This window comes from Musca autumnalis, unplaced genomic scaffold (assembly GCF_047663935.1).
Source record: "Musca autumnalis isolate F117 unplaced genomic scaffold, ASM4766393v1 scaffold_1, whole genome shotgun sequence".
Taxonomy (NCBI): domain Eukaryota; kingdom Metazoa; phylum Arthropoda; class Insecta; order Diptera; family Muscidae; genus Musca; species Musca autumnalis.
This window is the reverse complement of record NW_027411644.1, coordinates 222,261,497-222,284,291: the sequence shown is the minus strand read 5'-3', so window position 1 is coordinate 222,284,291 and position 22,795 is coordinate 222,261,497. Positions and strand designations below refer to the sequence as shown.

Here is a 22,795-nt window from a genome sequence, read left to right as displayed (position 1 = left end):
AGGTAGTTAGAGGTTAAAAAGTTCCGTAGATATTACCCCTCCTTGGGGGACTGCCTGTATAACTCTACGGGGATTGGACTTCTTGTTCCAGAATTCCACAAAAGACTGGTGTCCGCACATATAGCTGATCACCCAACGTTTCAAACACGACTGGAGAGTAGTCTTCTCTATATAACCTCGAACAGCTTGGCATGGTTGACAGTATCGAAAGCTTTCGATAGGTCAAGAGCCACCATAACAGTTCGGTCGCACGGCCTTGCCAGGCTTCAGTAGCGGGACCATCCTCCCAATTTTCCATGCTTCTGGTACAATATGGGTGGCTAACGAAAGGTTGAGGACACTTGTGAAATATTCAACTCCGGGCTCATCCTGTTGCTTAAACATCGATATTCGGTGTGGGTCCAACGCTTTAGATGATTTCGCGTTTCGGAGGGCATCTGCAACATCGGGCATCGCAAATTTTGGTGGTTCCTCCTCGCCTGGGAAGGCTTTTCTTATACGTAGCACACTCATCTTCGCCCTATCACTCTCGGGTTGGTCTATGAAGTGCCGGTTAAAATAACACGCGCACCTCTTTTGGGGCAGTTACTGTCACGCCGTTGAAAGTAACAGCCATTCTGTCATCCTTCTTTCCCGGATTCGAGAGTGATTAAACTGTTGCCCTCAATTTACTTAATCCTGCTTATGTTCGCCTACTAACCTGTTGACTTAAAGAGTAAGCTCTCTAACTCTCGGGTCTTCAGTGTTAATACGACGAAGCTCATCACGCTCATTTGATAGTCGCCTCTGCTGGGAAATTAGGCCTTATTTAGGGTATTCGACCAGCAGGTATGTAGCGAGCGGCTGCTGCAGTAATGATATCCTGGAAGGTTCTCTCAGCTACCCGAGGATCTGAGGGAATGGACAGCTCTCTGAAGCGGTGATTGGTAAAATCTCTGAACCCTTGCCAATCAGCTTTCCCATGGTTCAGGAAAGTACGGCGTTCAGAGGTTATAAAATCGGGTGGTCTATTTACAGAGACAATGATAGGGAGGTGGTCCGAGCCAAGAAAAATGACGGGTTTGTCAGGATACGTCATTTATCAGACCTAATTTCAGAATGGTGATATCTGGCGAGCTGTGCAATCTCATTTACCGTGCAAAACGTGGAGCTATCAATTTGCTAGGCCAGTGCTGTACCCCCTGGTCATTACCTAGGATGGAATGCCAAAGTTCATGATGAGCATTGAAGTCCCCTAGCACCAGACGGTTATTGCCCTCTAAAAGCGAACTAATATCGGACATATAACGCCAGGCACAGCTATTCATCGGCGGTATGTACACATTAAGCAGCTATATCTCGGCAGTACCACACTTTACTGTGTATGGGTCACTAGAGTCAAGCCCAAGGATGATAGCTCTGTAGTAGACAGATTGGTGTATTAGGAAGGCAAGTCCTCCTCCTCCTCTTCTCGTGCGATCCTTCCGCAAAACGTTGTAACCATCACAACGTTGCAACTGAATTGCAGGAATGATGCATTTCTGGGCCGTTGAACAGCAATTTTTGGTTGAAAAGTTAAGTGACCACTAGGAACCCTAAGTACCAAATTACAATTAATTTGGAAGAAAAGTGTGCCTTGATTTCGAACACTGTGGAGCAAGCAGAAGAACAACCGCATTCCTAACCATCATATCCCTTTGCATTATAGCTACCCTAATATACATTGTACATATTTGAGGCAATTTCTCAGTTAGGTATAAAACGAAATGGCGTCCGCACAAGGCCATTGAAATCATTAACATTTTCTGCATTTTTTGCCATTAGTTTTTTTTCTGTTTTCCTTGTCGTTGCTGTTAGTGTTTTTTCCCCGTTCTTGCATATTTTAGTACCAATTGAGAACGAGTTACTTGTACTTGGATATCAGTGTTGAAGTACATACAGATGTATGTTTGTGTACTTGGAACAGTAGTGGAGGTCTAGACTCTTGAGATGTTTGTTTGGTTGACTGACTGCTGCCATGACTATGTTTGTTTGCCTATTTGCCACCATTTCATAAAATAAGTGGCGCAAGTTACGCTGCTCAACGTACGAAATAACCGAAACATCCTTCTCCTACATCCTACAATCACGCATACATACTACATGGAAGCAAACCTCATAGCAGAAATAGAAACGTGTGAAAGTGTAGATTGTAGAAGGCTATTTTAAGCAACACAACTGAGTTCTGTGTGACGTTGGCAACATTTGCAGATAATACCATGATAAATGTTTACTGTTGTACACATACATATGTACGTCGCTGCCCCCCAAAAAGCAAGAATAGCTGAACAGCAGTGATATTGTTATTTAAGTAAATCTTAACAACAAATGATATTCATAAACTTTATATTTCGCTTCCAGACACATATTTAAACAGCTTTTTTTTGGGCAAGGTCATTGTCAAGCTCAGTGTCAAGGGATTTATGGTGATTCACATCTCTGTCGGCAAAGCCACCGGTAACTTTTTTACTTGATTAAACAAAAAAGTTGCATATTTTTTCTAGGGTTTACACGACAGTTGTTATTGTTTAAGTCCTTTTCACCGTAAAATGCCATTACCCAAATCCATTGGAAAATTAAAAAAAAAAAATTTTAACTTTTCACGATTTTTATTTCATTTAATATGTAAAGTACTTTCTAAACGCCCAACGAACAAAGTTTAAATTGTTTCTGTTTAAAAACAAAATAAAATACTTGAACATTTCTTTTAAAGTTTTGTCTTTTCTTTTTTACAAATTGTTGGCCTTAGAAGAATTTAATGCAACAATATAGACAACATTTATCATAAATGTTATTTTATATAGGCACCGCAGCTGTTTTTTCGCATTCTTCTATTTAAGTCTGTCCATGATATGCTTCGCCACATATGCCAAAAACCAGATTATGAACAATGCAAAGAACAAAAGAAATGGCATAGCGTAAAATGGAATATTCATACTTTTATACACAAACACGCATACACAAACATATTAATACATTTGGAGCTTAAGATAAACAAAAGAGCTCATGATAAGTTAATAAGTAACTTTGTTGACAAAGTTTGTTTGTTATTTCTTTGGTTTTTTTGCAAAGCCCCAAATATATAGACCGCCCTTACTTTATACTTCTATGCATATTATATGTTTGTATGTGTTTTTAATGGTCGATATATGGAACTGAATGAAAGGATCCTCCTAGAAGAGCAAGCTCTACAGTTATGAAATGTGAAAGAGCAGAAGTGTAGTCAAAACCATTGATAAATCAAGCTAATAACCGAGAAGGGTGACGTTGGGGGTGAAATATACCAATCAACGGTTCTGATCGGCTTTACCATGGCAAAGCCCATGATTTATCTTGGTCCCTCTTTAATTTCAAGTGGACACTGACCTCCCCATGGTGTTACCTGGGGAAGCTACCTTCAACAACCGTTAAAGGTAGTGAGCTAACATGTGCCGCGCGTTCCATAAGAACCTTAAAAACTTGAGTTGGGCTAGTAACCCATGCCTCCAAAAAGCAGCATACCATGAAAAAACAAAGGAAAAGAAAAACAAACCTCACTAAAGTTGACGACCCCCGCAAATGTTTCAAGGACCATGAAATACAAATTTGTACTTAGAATGTGGTGCCAGGACATAACTCCCAAAATGATTTTGGGCGCTTTGCCCTTTGCGGACATAACTCCCAAAAATTCGTTGGGTGTTATGTCCGTGAAGCCAAGCGGACATAACAACCAAAAAAATCGCGGACATAACTCCCAAAGACTTTTTATACTCTACACCACACAGTGGTAAGGGGTATTATGTCTTTGTGCATTTGTATGTAACATACAATAGGAAACGAAATAGACCCATTGTTATATACATATATACATATAATCACTTTCCGAGTCGATTTATGCCTGTCCGTCCGTCTGTCCAAGTATTTTTGTTCGCAACGTACAGATTGCATTTTTTGTCTGTACCACACACGCTATATATGTCCGATTTCGCTACATATGGAATTTGGAATGTGTGACTGAATTCGGTCTAGAAATAAATGTGCCAAATTATATCGAAATCGGTTCAGATTTGGATATAGCACCCATATATATTTTCGGCCGATTTCGCGTATTTGCTGCTCCAAACACGCTATATAAGTCCGATTTCAATGATATTTGGAATGTGTGACTGAATTCGGTCTGGAAATAAATGTGCCAAATTATATCAACATCGGTTGAGATCTGGATAGAGTTCCGATTTATATTTTACATATTCACAGTGGTGTAGGCCCTGCACGACTTTGATCCTTTCCTTACTGGTTTTTCTTAATTTATAAATTATTTTTTTGCTTAATTTTGAAATTTGTAGTTATAATTGTTATACCCTACACCACTATGTGGCAAGTGTATTATAAGTTGGTTTTGGCTAAAAAGTTTGTAACGCATCAAAATAATGGTCGTAGACCCATACTTATATATACCAAAATGAAAGTCTCGACGAGCTGAGTCGATCTGGCTATGTGTGTCCGTCCCTCTGTCCATCTAAACCTTGTATTCACGCTACAGGTCGCAATTTTGATCGGATCATCCCGGAGGGAAAGAAGCCTATTGATTTTGGTGATGATCGGATAATATTAAGGAGTCGGAATGGGCAAAAAACTTATTTGGAGAAAACGTCTACGTTTTATTTCAAAGCAAATATCTACGCATCTATAAGGGGTATATCAAAAGCAAAAACATGCAGATGAAAGTAGAAAATATAGCCTTTGCAACGATGTATAGTAGGTGGTCGTAGGTGGTCAAACAACGAAGATATCGCAATAGTCGGTAATGCATCCCATTTTCCGATTTTTTTGTAATCACGCTGCAGGTCGCAATTTTGATCTGATCGTCACGAATTTTTTGGGAGGTGATGCGGGAAGAAGCCTATTAAGTTTGGTGATGGTAGGATAATGTTCAGGAGTCGGAATAAGCAAAAAGCTTATGTGGAGAAAAGTCAACGTTTTTTTCTTATGGGAATATCTCCGCTTCTGGTAGGAGTATACCAAAAAGAAAGCCCGTTAATGGAATAAGAAAAGATCTCCTTTATATTGATGCAAAGTATGTTGGCGTAAGTGGCCCAACAACCGAGATATCGTAAAATTCAGTAATATATCCTATCTTTATATTTTATGTAATCGCGCTAAGATTAGAATTTTGATCGGATAGTCACGAAATTTTGGGGGTTGATGGGGGCTCACAGAGGAAGAAGCCTATTGATTATGGTGATAGTCGGATTTAGGGGTCGGAATGCGGAAGAACTCAGGTGGAGACAAATTCTGTGTGGATATAATGCCTTCTAGTAAGGGTGTTCTAACGGCAAAGCCTGGCAATGGAAGAAGAAAATATTACCGTTACATTGGTGTAAAGTAGGTTGGCAAAGGTGGCCAAACACGGGAAAACAGTCGACAATGCATCAAATTCTTCCATTTTTTGCAATACAGGTGGTAGTCGGATTATATTCCCTAAAAGAAATGTTAACTAGTGAAAAGCTTATGCACAGGGGTTGTGGTGTAGGGTATCACATGGTCGGCCCCGTCGCGACTATAGCCTTTGCTCACTTGTTTTTTTTTTTTTTTAATTTAAGAGTAGAAGTTAGAATTTAAACGGACTTATACATTCGGGAAGGCCTAATTTAGAAACGAAATCATGTCCGAAATTATGTAAATAGCAGTTCGGAGAAGTTTTAAAGTGTGTTTTTTTTAAATTATTTCGTCTGCGGCGCATTTCGATTTTCAGAAAGTATTTGAATATTTTTACAAAAACTTTTTATCTTTTGAAATTGTGAAAATATTTTGTAAAAAATCGCGCGATTTTTTTCAAAAATATTTTTGCCTATGGCGCTTTTCCTTTTTTCTGAAAGTATTTGAATATTGTTACAAAAAAAATGTATTTTCTTAAATTGTGAAAATATTATTGTAAAAAAAGGCCCAATTTTTTTCAAAAATATTTCCGCCTGTGGCGCTTATCGCTTTTCAGAAAGTATTTATTTTTACAAAAACTTTTTATATTTTTAAATTGTGAAAATATTTTTATAAAAAATCGCGCGATCGACTGTGGCGCATTTCGGTTTTCAGAAAGTATTTGAATATTTTTACAAAACTCTTTATCTTCTTAAATTGTGAAAATATTTATGTAAAAAACGGCGCTATTTTTTTAAATATTTTTGGCTGCGGCGCTTTTCGTTTTTCAGAAAGTATTTTAACAAAAAAAAAAAATATTTTCTTACTTTATATTTTGCTGTAGGCAGAATTGTGCGTTTAAAATAGATTTGAAGGCAATTTTGCATATAGTTCGATTTTTATTGGCTACGTAGGTTTCTATGCTTCTACAACATCAAGGTATATTTACGAGCGCTTAGAAGAAACATATGACAATTGCCATGCCTATGACACTAAAATAATTATAAGCTGACTTTAATTGAATATTTCCGTCCCAAAAGAGGTTTCTGACAGGGAGCCGTTCGTGTGATCTCTTCAATATCCTGCTGGAAAAATTATACGAGGGCTGAACGATAACTATCTGGTCTAACAATGAAATTTAGTAGTCACCAGCATGAATTATAGGCTTTATTGAATCCCATTTTCTACTCCGATTTAGACACCTCCATAATTGTTTTTGAACGCTATTATAGCATTTTCTGGCTACGAAAATCGTTGACCACGCATTTTTTTCTTGATATGCTGGAATCAAATAAAGTCATTTGGATCCCCAGTCAGGGCTGTACGGCGGATGATCCATCAATCAATTCCACGTTTTGTCCGGTCTAACAGGCGCTGTTTTGAATCGATGTGTGAGAGCTCGCATCATCATGTTGCAGAATGATTAGTCTTCTCTTGTTCGCTTTTCAGATTTCTCAGGAGACTTCTATCAAACAAATTGTAGGGGACCACTCAGAATTAACCGTCTAAAATTTCTGAAGCCGTATAGTCGGCACACGGTCATTTTTGCCAAAGAAACGGGCTACCATTTGCTTCGAAGTGCTTCTTACATTAACAATTTTCGTCGGATTTGGCTCGCTTTCGAAGACGTTAACGGTCGATTCCTGTTTTATTTCGGGCTCCTAAGCATAGCTGCAAGATTCGTCGTCTATGAAGATCTTATAAACGTCGCTTGAACCACAACGATCGTTTTTATTAACGATTTCTTTGCACCAATACACAAGAGCCTCTTTTTGAGCGATTGTCCAATTTGCCCAAGGATGCCTCTATCTCACGGTGTATAACATGACGATCTTGCATTATCCGTTCACGAACGACACGGGCGGTTGCCTAGGCCAGATAGTTTTCTTGCAGACCTCGAACGAGATGCAAAGGTAAAAAATGACACATCATTAGTCACATAACATCACATAAGGTAGTAGTACCTTATGCTGATGACATAGACATCATCGGTCGATCAGTAAAAGAAGTCACTGTTACCTTTTAGAAGGTCGGAGGAAACTCTGCTAAAGTGGGTGTGGCGGTAAACGGGTACTATAAATTTGAGTTAACAAAAGACGTCGTCTACCGCGGCACAACAAACAACATCAGGTGATACTTTGGCTTAAGTAAGCAGTTTAAAATACCGATAGCCTAGACCATGTCATACAAATGACCGATGATGAACCCGCTAAAAAGCGTATGAGTGTGGACCAAGAAAACGAGATCGAAAAACGCGGTATTCCTATTTGGAAAAGCAAAGCAACCAATGGTGAGAAATGGAAGTCTTTTTTTCGGCCTATAGGATAAATGTTCTGTAGAGGGCAACTAAGTAAAGTGTGTAACAGCGAAGGATTATAACAGGAGTACCAATACTACGATCCCTATAAAAGAAAAACAATAATAATAATTTGGAATCAAAGTGTAGATGCCTTGAAAACATACCAAATTCATTTAAATGCCAGATCCCTTACTTCGTAGTGAACTGGTGTAGAAAATGCATAACTGAATGTGCGTTTATCTTCATACCATTCTCCATGTGCTGTTGCTAGACATGTCTCCGCAACTGTATTTCTTCTTCGCCAAGTCGGTAGCTTCGTTAAACGAATTTAATCTTTTGTAAAATATTTGTTAACAAAACCAGGGCTGCGGTTAATTTTTAAATTCATTTTATTCTGTTTTGATTTATTTTCTTTGTGTCCCCCAAAATTCGAAATCTCTTTGTGTTATTTCTTTGTTGTTATTGTTGTGATTTTCGTTTGGATAGCATGTGGCTTTTTTAATCTCTATTTATTTTTTTAAACAAATAGAGAAATATTTTTTTTTTGTTCTGTTATGGAAATGTGAATAACGTTAGAGGTTATCTATTGACTTTCATTTGGCAAACATATGGGTTAAGGTCAAAATAATATTTATTTTATATATTTTATATTCATAATTAGGATTATTTATGCAATATGCAAAAAATTCAATTAGGATTATACTTACATACATACATAATTAGTATGTATAATTGATAAAGTGTTATGCATTTAGTGTGCAATAAGGCTGGAGATTAGGGATCATAACTTATTTTCTCTTCTCTGGGCCAGGTGTCTGGTTGAATATGTAACAACACATTGAGCCGCAACTTATCAACCGGGCGATTTGAAAAATTCATTCTTTTCTAATTTCTAAAAAACAGTAAATAAAGGCTATAGCTGGGGCGGGACAGACTATGTGATACCCTAATTTACTACCCATGTGAATAAGCTTTTCACGAATAAACTGCCCTGTTTTTCAAGGCCCATACGTCATACTGTATTAGTTGTAATTGAAAATTCAATTATGCTTCTGGATTTGTATAGCGATGTCTTTATGATAATTCAAAATCCTCGTATATTTTATACATCCAACATTATTACAACAATTTTACATTACTACAATTTTTTTGTTCTTATCTTTATATTTTGCTTTCACAAAATTTTATATTTCCGTAAAACAAATTTTACATTTTGCAATTTATCACTCATTACTCTTGCTGAATTGCGTTGACACCTCATGTATTGCTATAAAATTTTTGCTGTGATAAACCAAATGACATTTTCTTGTCTGAGTGGAAATCTTTTCATTAGCAAAATATTAATGGTCCGTGCCGGTATGCGGAGAAAGATACACGAAACCACATTAAACGCATGTCTAGAAAATGTAATTAATACATCATCACATAAAGCATAAAACATAATTTTGGATAAAACGCGTGTTTCGGTTTTATTGCATTTTTTTGGCATATTCTTCTTCCACTTATTCTTCTTCTACTTTCTTGAGCAGGTGGTGCACATGTGTTACAATTTTTACGATGTTTCTTCTTTTTATTTTACTTCAACATAGAAAGAAAAACGTAGACTTTGTTATTATTAAAATTCTTATAATAATAGAAGCGGAGTGCCATCGTTAAAGTTGTTTACTGTACAGTTGGATCTCGTTAATTCGCAATGAATAGATGCAGAGCATTTTTCCATTATTATACAATCAGCATTTATGATAACGAGGGTATATATACCCTTTCAAATGTGCCTCATCGAAATAATGGTTTTAGACCCGAAGTATGTTTGGCCGAAATCCGTTTCAGACAATTTGGAGTGGATTTAGCCATGTCCGTCCGTCTGGCTGTAGCGCACGATAACTTTCGAACGGATCAACCGATACGGTCCAAAATTTGGCTTTCGAAATATTTTGTTCAAACTTAGTTTAAGTTCGAAAATTACGGAAAATTTGTGCCCACGATAACTCTTGAAGGGAGTAACCGATTTGGTTCATACTTTGCACATCGTGAAATTTCTACCAGCCTTAGATGAAGTTTCAATATTTTCTCAATCAGTCCACTCTTTCGGTGTTGTGGTTGGAGCGCAAGATAACTCTCGAACGAATCTGTCGATTAGGTCCAAAGTTTGGCCTTCTTAATATGTTTTCCAAACTTAGTTTAAGTTCGAAGAGAAGCCATATGGTCCAGTCCTTCCGGTACCACCCCAACATAAGCTCAACAACATTCGGAAAAATTGTACGCTCGATAACTCTTGAAGAGGGTGACCGATTTGTTCCATACTTTACACATCCCATTATATCTACCAGATATAGATCAGGTTCGAATGTGGACTAAATTTGTCCACTCCTTCGGGAACTTTGCACACCAAATTTCGGATAAGTTCACTTTTGGACCTGATCTCGAATCACTTTGATTTTTGTTGAAAGAACTTGCATTCGCTGCCTCAACAACGACGGTAAAAGTTTTTTCAGAAACAAATCCATACTTCTTGAAAAAACAGTCCAAAATGTATAAAAAACCCGTATGGTACCATATAAAGTGGCTGGAGAGCACAATAACTCTCGAACTAATCAACCGATTTGGTCAAAAATTTTTTCCTTCGTCATATTTTGTCCAAACTTAGTTTCAGTTCGAAGACGGGCAATAAGTGTCCACAACTTCCGGTACTCCCCAATATTTAAAAATGTCACTAAAATGGTATGCATGATATACCTTGAATGGGACTACCAATTTGGTCCAATCTTTGGATCTCCTAATATTTTGTCTAAATTTAGTTAGCTTCTAAAGTGACCCATATTGGTCCTCTCCTCAGGGTACCTCCCCCACAAAAGTTCAACACTTATGTCAAAGTGCAGTTTAGGGTCTGTTGGAATATCGAGTTATTTCAGTTCGTCACCATATAATTTTGCATAATATCGTTGTAAAGAATAAATTCGGTAAAAATTTACAAAGGATCCTCGACTAAATCTTAAACTCTAATTAAACGAAAATAGTTGAACTTTTGTGGGGGGAGGTACCAGAAGGAGTGTACCGATAACCACCATCTTCTAACTTGATTTAAGATTCGCAGAAATATTATTACAAAGTTTGGACCAACGAATTATCCTGTTCGAAAGTTTTTGATCAGGTTATAACGGTTAATAAATGAGCAGATCTCCTTTGTATGTCCGTCCGTCTGTGGTTATTACTCGAGCATCCAGAAAATTGAGATAGGACGCTGAAATTTTGGAAAGTTGCGTATATTGTCTGCATACAGGGCAAGTATGAAGATAGGCAATACCGGTGCACGGTTTGGTATAGCCCCCATATAACGTTGCCGTCCGATTTCAGGTATTTTGGCGTTTTAGCTACCCTTTAAGAAATAATTAAATAAAATGTGACATTTAGGGTACTTAGTGGTCAAAAGTACGATCTTCGAACACAAATCAAATCTGGACAAAATATTTCGATACCCAAAATTTGAACAGAATCGATTGATCCGTTCGAGAGTTATCGTGCGCACAGGCAGACAGGCAGACAGACAGACAGACGAACATTGCTAGATCGACTCAAAATTGTCGGAAACGTATATCGTACAAACATACTTGGGGTCCAAAACCATTATTTCGATGAGGCACATTTTTGGTCGTATCAAAGTGTATATACCCTCTTTAGCCTAAAGGCTGAGGGTATAAAAATATCAGCCGGCTTGGCCGAAAGAGATATACCCTCAACCTCGGAGCTAAAGAAAATAAGTAACACAATACTTCTGACGTCTATACAGTACGAAGTTCAACATTTGGACAAAATCACGTTCTCGCTTCGAGAGTTAACTTACATTCTACTCAGTTTAGTTGGTGCCGGCAGGATTTTTTGGAGCTTTTGGGTCATTATCTCAAGAGGTAAGGAATTCCGCTGAAAGAACATGATACAAGTTGTTACAACAAAAACCAAAGGGGTTCGAAGTCAAAATTTTGGACCGAATCGACTGATCCGTTCAAGGGTTATACATGGTGCCATAAGGGGTTTTAAAACTTTTGGACTATTTACTCAGGAAGTATGGACTTGGCCCTGATAAAACTTGTACCGTCGTAATAGGGGTAGAGAATACAAGTTGTTACAACAAAGATCAAAGCGATTCAAGAGCATGTCTTAAACTAAATTTTTTACGAAATTTTGTGTGGGAGGTACCCGAAGAAGTTGACATATACAGCCATTTTCAAACCTGATCTATGCCTCGTGGAAGTATTACGATGTGTAAAATACGGACAAAATCGGTTAATGCCTTCGAGAGTTATTGTGCGCACAATTTTAGTGGAAAGTTTCACCGTCGTAATGGGGGCAGCAACTACAAGTTGCTACAAAAACAGGTCCTAAACTGAACTTTTCCGAAATTTTGTGTGGGAGGTACCCGAAGGAGTGGATCTCTAGAGACCATATTCTTGAAATAAAGTACGAAAAGGACGTCGAGTTAAAAATAAGCTAAAGTAACTGCGAACAAAGATATAACGCTAGTTTCAGGCAGCTTATAGGGTATCCAGCAAAATATTTGTCACGCCAAAACTCAGAAGTTCGACTCACGGCGGATCTGTCCTTCGGGGGTCTGTATGTACTCACTGAGGGCTTTAATCCCCAAAAGGAGTTTTCCACCTCCCAGGCTTTGAGATCCATTTTGTTGCACAGTGTTATTTTCAAATATACATACATACAACCTGCAACAACGCTTTTTATCATCCCGCTGCCGTTGCTATTAATTGATTACATGTTGTGTAAATAGTTTATTTACTTATTTTACCAAAATTATGATAATGTTGCAATTTTAATTGCAAAACCACCGAGAGAAAGTATTTCAAATATTGTTCGTTGCGTGTCTATATTGTAAAAATTCCAATGAGAAAATGTTGTGTTACGTGAAAACATTTTAATTGCAAACAACAGCAATAACGGTTGATGTTGTCAATGCATTAGCAAAGGCTAAAGAGGGGAAGTATTATTTTAACTGAATTAAATACAAATTAGACTTATTAGATGCATGCACATGTTTATGGGTATTATAATTAAAACAATATTCTATATTTTGGTTTACATTTGCCAACAATATTAGGGAGCCACATGTGTTGAAGTAATGTAGAAATGGACAATGGGTACTGTATTACCAAAATAATAGGTCAATAAACTTTTAAAAGGCGACACTATTAATTTACTCATCACTGAGTTCTTCAAAAAATAGGATACATTTTTCCAGCTTATTTGTTGACTTTTAGTGTAAATAGGACAACATGAATCTGTAGTATTTTACCAAACTTCCGGTGTAACACAAGGTAGCATTTTGGGACCTCCTTTCTTTAAGATTTTTATCAATGATATTTATTTATCATTAAAAAATACTATGGTGATCAAATTAAATGTATTGTGGTTACGATTATGGAAAGTAGTGACTGAAATTGTTTCAAAACGTGGCGCATCGTAATGTTTCTGTCACAGGCTCATCAAGTTCCCAGAGAGTCTATATTGGACAACACTTTTGTATACCTTCCAAAAGTCAAAAACTTGCATTGCAGGTAGTCCGTGCTATACTGATTACAACCATATAATATTGTCCATGCCTCCTCACATGATGCCCAAACGTAAGGGGGAGACAACGACTCCTTATTAAGGGCCACTCTTCGTTCATCTTTCGCACAGTCATCGAACCATGTGGTTTTGGTTACAACGATATATTTTTTGGGATTTTTTTTTCGTGGACCCAAAAGCTCACAAAATCCTACGGTGACCAAGTAAAATGTCTCGTTAACTATAACTATGTTTCGATAAATATTGAAAGATATGATTCCTAAAATTAGATCAACTTCCATGATGAATTATGGGCTATGGAATTTTCAATATGTTTTTGGCTAGGGGAAGACAATACTTCCTGAGATATAAGTCCCGAAATGACACAATAATAGGCCAAGTCTGATATGTACATCTATCGCAATAAAGTTTTTAGTAGCCTTTGTTACAATGCTATAATTTGACTCTTTGTGTACTGTGTTGATCAGGTCTGTCAGTGGAAAAGTAGGCCCACACCTAAACATTTCAAAACTTCCTTTGTCACCTAAGATAATGCTATTTTTATAGCCTCTACCATAGTATGGAGGGTATATATGCAACACGTTATTGTAATCATTTGTGACCCTATAAAGTACATATACTCTTGATCAGGATAAAATTCTGAGTAAATCTAGCCATGGCCGTCTGTCATAAAAATTGAGCTAGAGTGCTATATTTTTGCACTCGAGTACCTTTTTCCATAGGTAGGTCAAGTTCGAAGATTCCTACATCAGCCCATTTTATTGTATAGTCCCCATATAGCGGTACCTGCAGATTTTCAGTATTTTTGGGATTTTAGCTGCAATGTTTATTCGAACTAGCTGTAAATTGACATTTGAGGTTGATAACGGTCACAACACTTCGTCCATAAAAATGGTCAATATAGGTCCATGTTTAGTTATAACCCTCATATAACAGTACATCCCGATTTTTGGCATTTTGAGGGGTTTAGCCACATTCTTTGACTGTACCGGAAACGTGACACATGAGATTCCCTGCAGTCACGAAATTTATTCACCAAAAAATTTCAACATAGGTCCATGTTTAGGTATAGCATCCATATAACGGAGAACCTGATTTTCGGCATTTTAAAGGCTTTAGCTACATTTTTTTGACTAAAGTACATGTACTTTGATACTTAGGGCTCACTTTATAATGGTAGTTATTGCAAAAAAGTTCTCCACGTTAATTGTTAGCATAGGTACTTGTTTTGTTATAGCGCTCATACAATTATAACTGCAGATTTTAAGTGTTTTGAGGAATTTACCTATATTTGTTTACCGAACTATCTTTAATTTGACTTTTAAGGTTCCCAGTGGACACAAAACTTCTTCACTAAAGGTTGGCAACGTAGGTCTACTCTTTCATGTAGCCCCCATATAAATTTAGCACCCGATTGAAGACATTTTACCTCACACACAAATTTTCGAAAAAGTGCCGTTTAAGACCTTCTCTCGAATTGGTTTGATTTTTCTTGTAACAACTTGTATTCTTGTATTGTATTTTGACGGTACAAGTTTTTCCAGAGGCAAGTCCCTACTTACTGTGAAAATGACCCGATAGCTGTAAAAACCAACTATGGCACCATGTGTAGTGGATGGAGCGAACGATCGTATAATATTTTGCGCAAAATCAAAACAAGTTCTAAGATATATATCGGTCCTCTCCTTCGGGTACATCCCCCAAAAATGTTCAAAACTTTTCGCTAAAATGGTGCGCATGATAACTCTCGAAAGCAGTAACCGATGTCATCCATACTTTGCACATCGTAATATTTTCACGAGACATAGTTCCGATATGGACAATATATGTCAAAATATTCGGGTACCTTCCATACAAAATTTCGGAAGAGTGCAGTTTAGGAAGTCCTCTCGAATTGTTTTGATTTTTCTTGCAACATGTTACACTCAAAGCCCATTTTTTGAGTGGCAAGTCCATAATTCTTGAGAAAATGACCCGAAAGCTGTAAGAAAACCCATACGTCCAATATGTATTGTGGCTGGTGCCCACGACAACTCTCGAACCGAATACTGTGTTGGTCCACACTGTTCGAATATTAAATAAAACGGATAAAAATGAAATATTAAAGATGGAACCACTCCATCCGGTACCTCCTCAACAAAAGTTCGAAAATATAATATAGGAGCGATATTTTAAATACGGAGCGACCGTTTTGGTCCAAACTTTGGATCTCGAAACATTTTGTAAAAACTTAGTAGTTTATTATTATTTATTATAGTATTTTTATGACGAAGGCCATTATTTATGAAAGTTTTTAATTAATTATTTGAATTAATCGAGCTAACATGGCCTAAGGAATTTGTATAGAAAAATGAATTCTAGCGAAGTACCACACACTCAACCTTAAACCACCAGCTAAACGATCGTAGCATAGTGGTTGAGTGTAAGGTACTTTGCTAGAATTCATTTTTCTATACAAACTCCTTAGGCCATGTTAGCTCGATTAATTCAAATAACTTAGAAGTTTATGTTCAAATGTTGGCGCTATCGATCTACTCATTAGGGTACGACCTACACAAATGTTCAACATTTTTATGTGGTTAAGGGTCTGTTGGAGGATCTTTTTGAAATTTTTGCCGAAGGTACTGCTAGGGGTCCTGTTTACAGCGATATTATGCTTTTTGCAGGCAAACACATGTTTCCTGATATAATGGTCCAAAAGCTCTAAATTATATGGTTATATGGAAATGACAAATGGACGCAATATTTATCGAGAGGAATGACTCCCTCCAAAATGGACTATGTCGGTCCACTCCGTTAGGTACCTCCGTCGCAGAACTTTTGTGCTTTAATCCAAATCCATATTTTTGTCGGTTCATACTCCCAAAATTTTGAAAACCCCCTAATACATAAGTTTTTTGGGAAAAAGTATTTCAATTCACATAGGCTGAGGGTATATCTCTGTCGGCAAAGTCGACTGAGACTTTTTTACTTGTTTTTATATTTTTTTTTTCAATTTTTCATATGTTTCCTATCGCTTATATAAATTTTTATACATTTTATAAATAAAATCATTACACTTCCATTCATTCTGTGACACATTTACGTTCATAAAAATAACCAAAAATTCCACATAAATAATTGAAAAAAAAAACTGACAAAATTCTTGAAATATGCAATTTGTTTAATAAAATTTAAAACAAAATCCTATGATTGCATAAAACAAATCTTCAAATAACTTAACACGAACGAACATTCATTCACATTTGCATTTAAAATTGCAATTTTGCAAAATTAATATTTGCATAAAACGACACACATATTCTACAATATTCATTGAAGATTAATGAATTGTGGACAAAAATGATCGTTGTATTTTATTTGATTCATTTAAATATTTATTCTGTTTGTTTTTTGTTTTGATTTTTTATTTCTTCATCAAGTCAACCACAATTCCATTTGAATTTAAAATGCAGATATGGTGCACGCACACAAAACACACACACTCACTCTCACAAAACCGCCAACAATTGCGGCAAAGAATGTACATTCATTATTTTCAGATTACAAGCCGCCGTTGCAACACAAAAAAGTAAATAATTTGAGGCCGTTGAGGAAAAGCTAACGGTAGAAATAAAAAAGCCAGACATTTATAGCATTTCAACATTTCAGGGGAGCAATTTTTACGCTTAATTGCAAAATACACATACGCGAGCGCCACAACGTATGAATTATAAATATGAATGACACGAATATGAACAAACGCCCCCGCCCACGACATGACATGACACAATAATGCAGAACGTAGCCGAAGAAGACCAACAAAAACAAGAAAAAAGAAATTGCTCTGAAATATTCATTCCAAACACCAACAAAATCAGTTGACATGCAATACTACAATAAATACAACAAAAACAACGGCAATAGCAGCACATGCATGGAACGGTTTTAAAGGCCCCTAGGTAAGGCAAACTGTCAACAAATTTTCAATTGCACCATGTTGGTGTGGTGTCCACGATGATGACAAAACAAACGAAAGCACACTTGAATACGCCCTCCCCCGCGCGTTGCATAGGCTACTAACTAAACAAACATCATTCAATTTTTCCTACTCAATTCAGCAAAAATATCTGCAAGAACGAAGAATGTATGGAATATTTGGCTTGGCCAAAAAATATTTATTTTATTTTTCAATTTGTGTTTTTTGCTTTGAAACGACACAGCTGCATTTTGTAAATGATTTAATGGAGTAGCGAAAAAAATTGATTTTTTTAATTTAATAATATTTATGGAATTGAAAAGGAATTTAATTAAAATTTTCTGGGTCAGGTTGTGTGTGTGTGTGAAATGCACTTTTTGTGTCTGACTTACATTTGTATAATGGAAGAGAAATTTGTCATTTGTCATGACAGATGAAAAAAGTTTTCCTAGGATTTATCATGATCCCTTTTTCATCTCAAGGAGATACAGATCTCCCAGTTGTGCCACCTGGGGAACTACCTTTAACAGCCGTCAAAGGTAGAGAACGGTTTGGTTTCGGTTTTGTAATGGAGTTGGTAAACTATCGATATTCCCACCATTTCATATTTTCGATATTTCATTTCAAACAAGTGAGAAAAGGCTATAGTCGGTACGGGGCCGACTATGAGATACCCTACACCACTACCTCTGTGAATAATCTTTTCACTCGAAAACATTTCGTTTATGGAGATACGAAAGTTTTCACCTATCTGGCTTTTATACCAAATGACTTAAGGCGAACTGAACCAAAATAATTAATATTTAATTTTATATTTGTTTACTGTCGACATCACCAACATCAATAGGCTTCTATCTCTGTGAGAAAATTTCGTGATGATCCGATCAAAATTCCGACCTGTAGTGTGATTGCGATATCTCTATTATTTGACTACCTACGCCAACATACTTTGCATAATTTCAAATATGGGATTTTCTACTTTCTTAGTCAGGCTTTGCTTTTAGAAGGTCCCCAACCAAAGGTGTGATATCCGTCATTACTATTAAAATCGCAAAAATGAGAAGTTGGGTTTTATTAGCAACTATTGCGATATCTTCGCTGTTTGACCACCTACGACAACGTTACATCGTTGTAAAGGTGATATTTTCTACATTCATTGCCAGGTTTTGCTTTTTGTAGACCCCTTATAGACGCTGAGATATTTGCTTTGGAATAAAATGTTGACTTTTTCTCCAAATAAAGTTTTTGCTCATTCCGACCCCTAAATATTATCCGACCATCATCAAAATCAATAGGCTTCTTCCTCTGTGAGACCCTCATTAACCCCTAAATTTCGTGACGATCCGATCAAAATTGCGCCCAGTATCGTGATTTCCAAAAAAATGGAAAAATGGGATGTATTATCGAATATTGCGATATCTCCGTTATTTGGTCACCTACGCCGACCTGTTTTGGATCATTGTAAAGATGGGATCTTCTACTTTCATAGTAAGGCTTTGCTTTTGGAAAGTATCCAACCAAAGCTGTGATATTCGTCATTATAACTAAAATCGAAAAAATGAAAATTTGGGTTTAATTTGCGACTATTGTGATATCTTCGTTGTTTGATCACCCACGAGAACCTACTTTACAACGTTAGAAAGGTGATATTTTCTACTTTCATTGTCAGGTTTTGCTTTTTGTGTACCCCTTATAGAAGCTGAGATATTCGCTTTGGAAAAAAACGTTGTCTTTTTCTCCAAATAAGTTTTTTGCCCATTCCGACCCCTAAACATTATTCGACCCTCACCAAAATCAACAGGCTTCTTCCTCTTTGAGATCCCCATTAACTCTTCTACTTTCTTAGTCAGGCTTTGCTTTTGGAAAGTCCCCAGCCAAAGCTGTGATATTCGTCATTATAACTAAAATCGCAAGCATGAAAATTTGGGGTTTATTTGCGACTATTGAGATATCTTCGTTATTTGATCACCTACAAGAACTTACTTTACATCATTAGAAAGGTGATATTTTCTACTTTCATTGTCAGGTTTTGCTTTTGGTATACCCCATATAGAAGCTGAGATATTCGCTTTGGAAAAAAAGGTTGTCTTTTTATCCACATAAGTTTTTTGCACATTCCGACCCCTAAATGTTATCAGACCATCACCAAAATCAATAGACTTCTTCCCCTCCGGGACTTCCATCAACACCCAAAATTTCGTGACGATCCGATCAAAATTGCGACCTGTAGCGTGATTACAAGGTTTAGATGGACAGACGGACAGACGGACGGACGGACGGACTGACGGACACACATAGGTTGTCTTTTTATCCACATAAGTTTTTTGCACATTCCGACCCCTAAATGTTATCAGACCATCACCAAAATCAATAGACTTCTTCCCCTCCGGGACCCCCATCAACACCCAAAATTTCGTGACGATCCGATCAAAATTGCGACCTGTAGCGTGATTACAAGGTTTAGATGGACAGACGGACAGACGGACAGACGGACAGACGGACGGACGGACGGACTGACGGACGGACACACATAGCCAGATCAACTCAGCTCGTTGAGACATTCATTTTGATATATATAAGTATGGGTCTACGACCATTATTTCGATGCGTTACAAACTTTTTGGCCAAAACCAACTTATAATACCCTCCCGACATAGTGGTGTAGGGTATAAAAATTGATTACTATCTATATTATCGTTAATTTGTCGTCACCATTAATCTATATTAATAAAAGAGTAAAGTGATTGACTCACTGACTGATTGATTCATCAACGCCCAGAAGTAACGGCTGAAGCTAGAATCTTGAAATTTTGGGTGTACATCACTCTTGGTCCGAAGGGGTCAGATAAGGCTGGGGTTTTGGAAATTCGAATTAGAATGGCACGAAAAGTACTAAAAGTTAGGATAGATGTACTAGAGCGTTTCTCGAAATTTGAATTGGTGTACGAAAAGAACTAAAATGTACTTAATTTGGTACCACTTGGTATTATGTGGACGGATAAAGCTACAAGTTTGGAATTTGGAATGGGAATCAAGGTTAAGAAGTAGGGTTAATATATGAATGTGTTTTTGAAAATAAGTACTCATGTGTACGGAAAGTACTAAATGGTACTAAGTTTGGAACAACTTGCTTTTTGGTGAACCGATAGAGCTGGAATCCTAAAATTTGGAATTAAAATTACTGATGGAATGTAAGATTGAGATATGGAGGTCGTTTTGGAAATTCGAACTTATGTGTACGAAAAGTACTAAATTTGGTACAATTTGGTTTTGAGTGAACCGATAGGGCTAGAATCCTGAAATTTGTATTTATTTACTGAAATTTACTGTTGAAGTGTAGGATTGGGATATGAATGTAGTTGAAAAATTCAAACTTAGGTGTACGAAACGTACTAAATTTGGTACATTTTCGTTTTGGGTGAACCGATAGAGCTGGAATACTGAAATTTGAATTTAAGATTGCTGTTGGAGTGTAGGATTGAGATATAGAGGTAGTTTTGGAAATTCGATCGTATGTGTACGAAAAGAAATAAATAGAACTAAATTTGGTTTTGAGTAAATTAAAAGAGCTGCAATCGTGAATACTGAATTTGGTATAATTAATTTTTGAATGTAGGATTTTGATATGGAGGTAGTTTTGGAAATTCGTACTTATGTTTACGAAGATTACTAAATGGTACTTAATTTGGTATTGGTTGTATGGATAGAGTTGGGATTTGAAATTTGGTATTAGGGTCTTTGTTGGTGTGAATGGCTGATAAAAGGTGTTTTGGAAATACGTACTACATGGGTACAAAAGTTTATAAATGGTACTAAATTTAGTAGTGTGTGTGCGAATAGAGTTAGTAGATTTCTGAATTTTGGTACTAGAATCAGAAGTGTGTAGAATTACGATATGGAGGAAATGTTTAAATACGTACCGAAAGTATACGAAAAGTTTTAAATGGTACTAAATTTTGTATAGGCTGTAATTCTGAAAGTTGGTATGAAGGTCGCTGTTGGTGTGTAGGGTTGAGATATGAAGTGGTTTTGGTACCAAATTGCACTAAGTTTGGTATTGGTTAGGAATACAGATGGAAATATGAAAAATTGTCTATATAGTACACCCAATACAATAGGGTTTACGGACAGAGATATAATTCTGAATTTGGTGTTATGGTCATTGTTGGTGTGTAGGATTGAGATGTTGAGGCGGTTTTGGAAATACATACCGTACGAAAGACACCAAAACACACACTAATTGTACGGAAATAATAAATTGTAAAAAAATTGGTATTGCGTTTTTTGGAATTCCTAAATTGTGTACAAAGGTAACAGTTGATGTGTAGAATTAAGATAAGAAGGTTGCTTTAGAAATGTCTACTATAAGTGTACCAAAAGTACTAAGAAGCATAATGGTCATTGTTGTAGGGTTGATATGAGGAGGTGGTTTTGGACACTGGAAATATAAGCGTATCAAACGTACTTTATGGTACTAAATTTGGTACAAGATGAAAGAATAAAACTGTAATTCTGATATTAGGGTCACCGCTGGTGCGTAGGCTTAAGATAAAAGGTTGCTTTGGAAATGAGTACTAAAGATGTACAAAAAGTACTAAATTTGCTAAACCTTGGTATTGGGTGAAAGCATAGAATTGGAATTCTGAAATTTGGAATGAGAGCACTATTGATCCGTTTGGTTTGGTAGTAATTTGAACCAATTTGAATTCGAATCGTATTGCAGAAACCGGCCATAACTGAGCGAAAAGTAATAATTGTATATCGTTAGTATTGGGAAGGTTAGGAATCGAATTAGGTAATTTGAACAAAATTTTCACATTTTACTTTATGAATTCTATATGTTTTTTGTTTTTCAAAATAATCTGGCTTAATGCCAATGTTGTTGTTTTAATATTTTAAAAACAACTAATTTATAAGTGGAGACAATTTAGCGTTGTTCGCTAAGATGTAAGGCAGGGAAGAACGGGTTTAATAAAAAATTTGTTGCAAGCTCTTTTGTATAAATGAAAACTTTTGGCTAACGAACTAGCGGGCAGATGTTAGTTTGAAAATAAAAAATTATGAAATGTTTATCTTTTTGTCGAAATTTTGCTCAAGTGTTAACAAAAATATGAATAAGAAAAAAAACATGTGTTTTTTTAATAAAAATATGCAAAAATACATATTATTTACTTACTTACTTAGCTGGCCCATTACAGTACATTTGTTCTATAGGCTGAACTAAGAAAAGATCTCCATTTCTCTCTATTGCTTCTCTTTCTGGAATACCGCGCCTTGTCATCTCTTCATCCACTAGTGTGCGCCATCTATTCTTTCGCCTGCCAATTCTGCGTGCACCGCCAAGCGGCCTTTTTAGCGGGTTCATCATCGCTCATTCTTATGATATGGCCTAGCCAACGCAATCGTTGGATCTCGAAACGTTTAACTATATTAATGTCTTTGTATAGCAGATACAGCTCGTGGTTCATGCGACGTCGATATTCACCGTCAACGCAGATTGGTCCGTAGATCTTTCGAAGAATTTTTCTCTCAAACACACCAAGCAG

The 22,795-nt window shown here is 36.6% G+C and overlaps 1 protein-coding gene across 9 annotated transcripts in view; it reads right to left on the bottom strand.

Annotated features, from left to right (window-relative positions):
• The window catches only part of 5-HT7 (5-hydroxytryptamine receptor 7), a 554,635-nt gene that overhangs the window by 352,014 nt on the left and 179,826 nt on the right, over nucleotides 1–22,795 (bottom strand). The window contains exon 1 of one of the 9 annotated variants that reach the window (XM_073960265.1): nucleotides 16,781–16,819. The exons of the other annotated variants lie outside the window; for them this stretch is intronic. The gene's annotated coding sequence lies outside the window, so the exon portion shown is untranslated. Of the gene's footprint in view, nucleotides 1–16,780; nucleotides 16,820–22,795 lie in introns of those variants that run through there. 9 annotated transcript variants of the gene reach the window in all.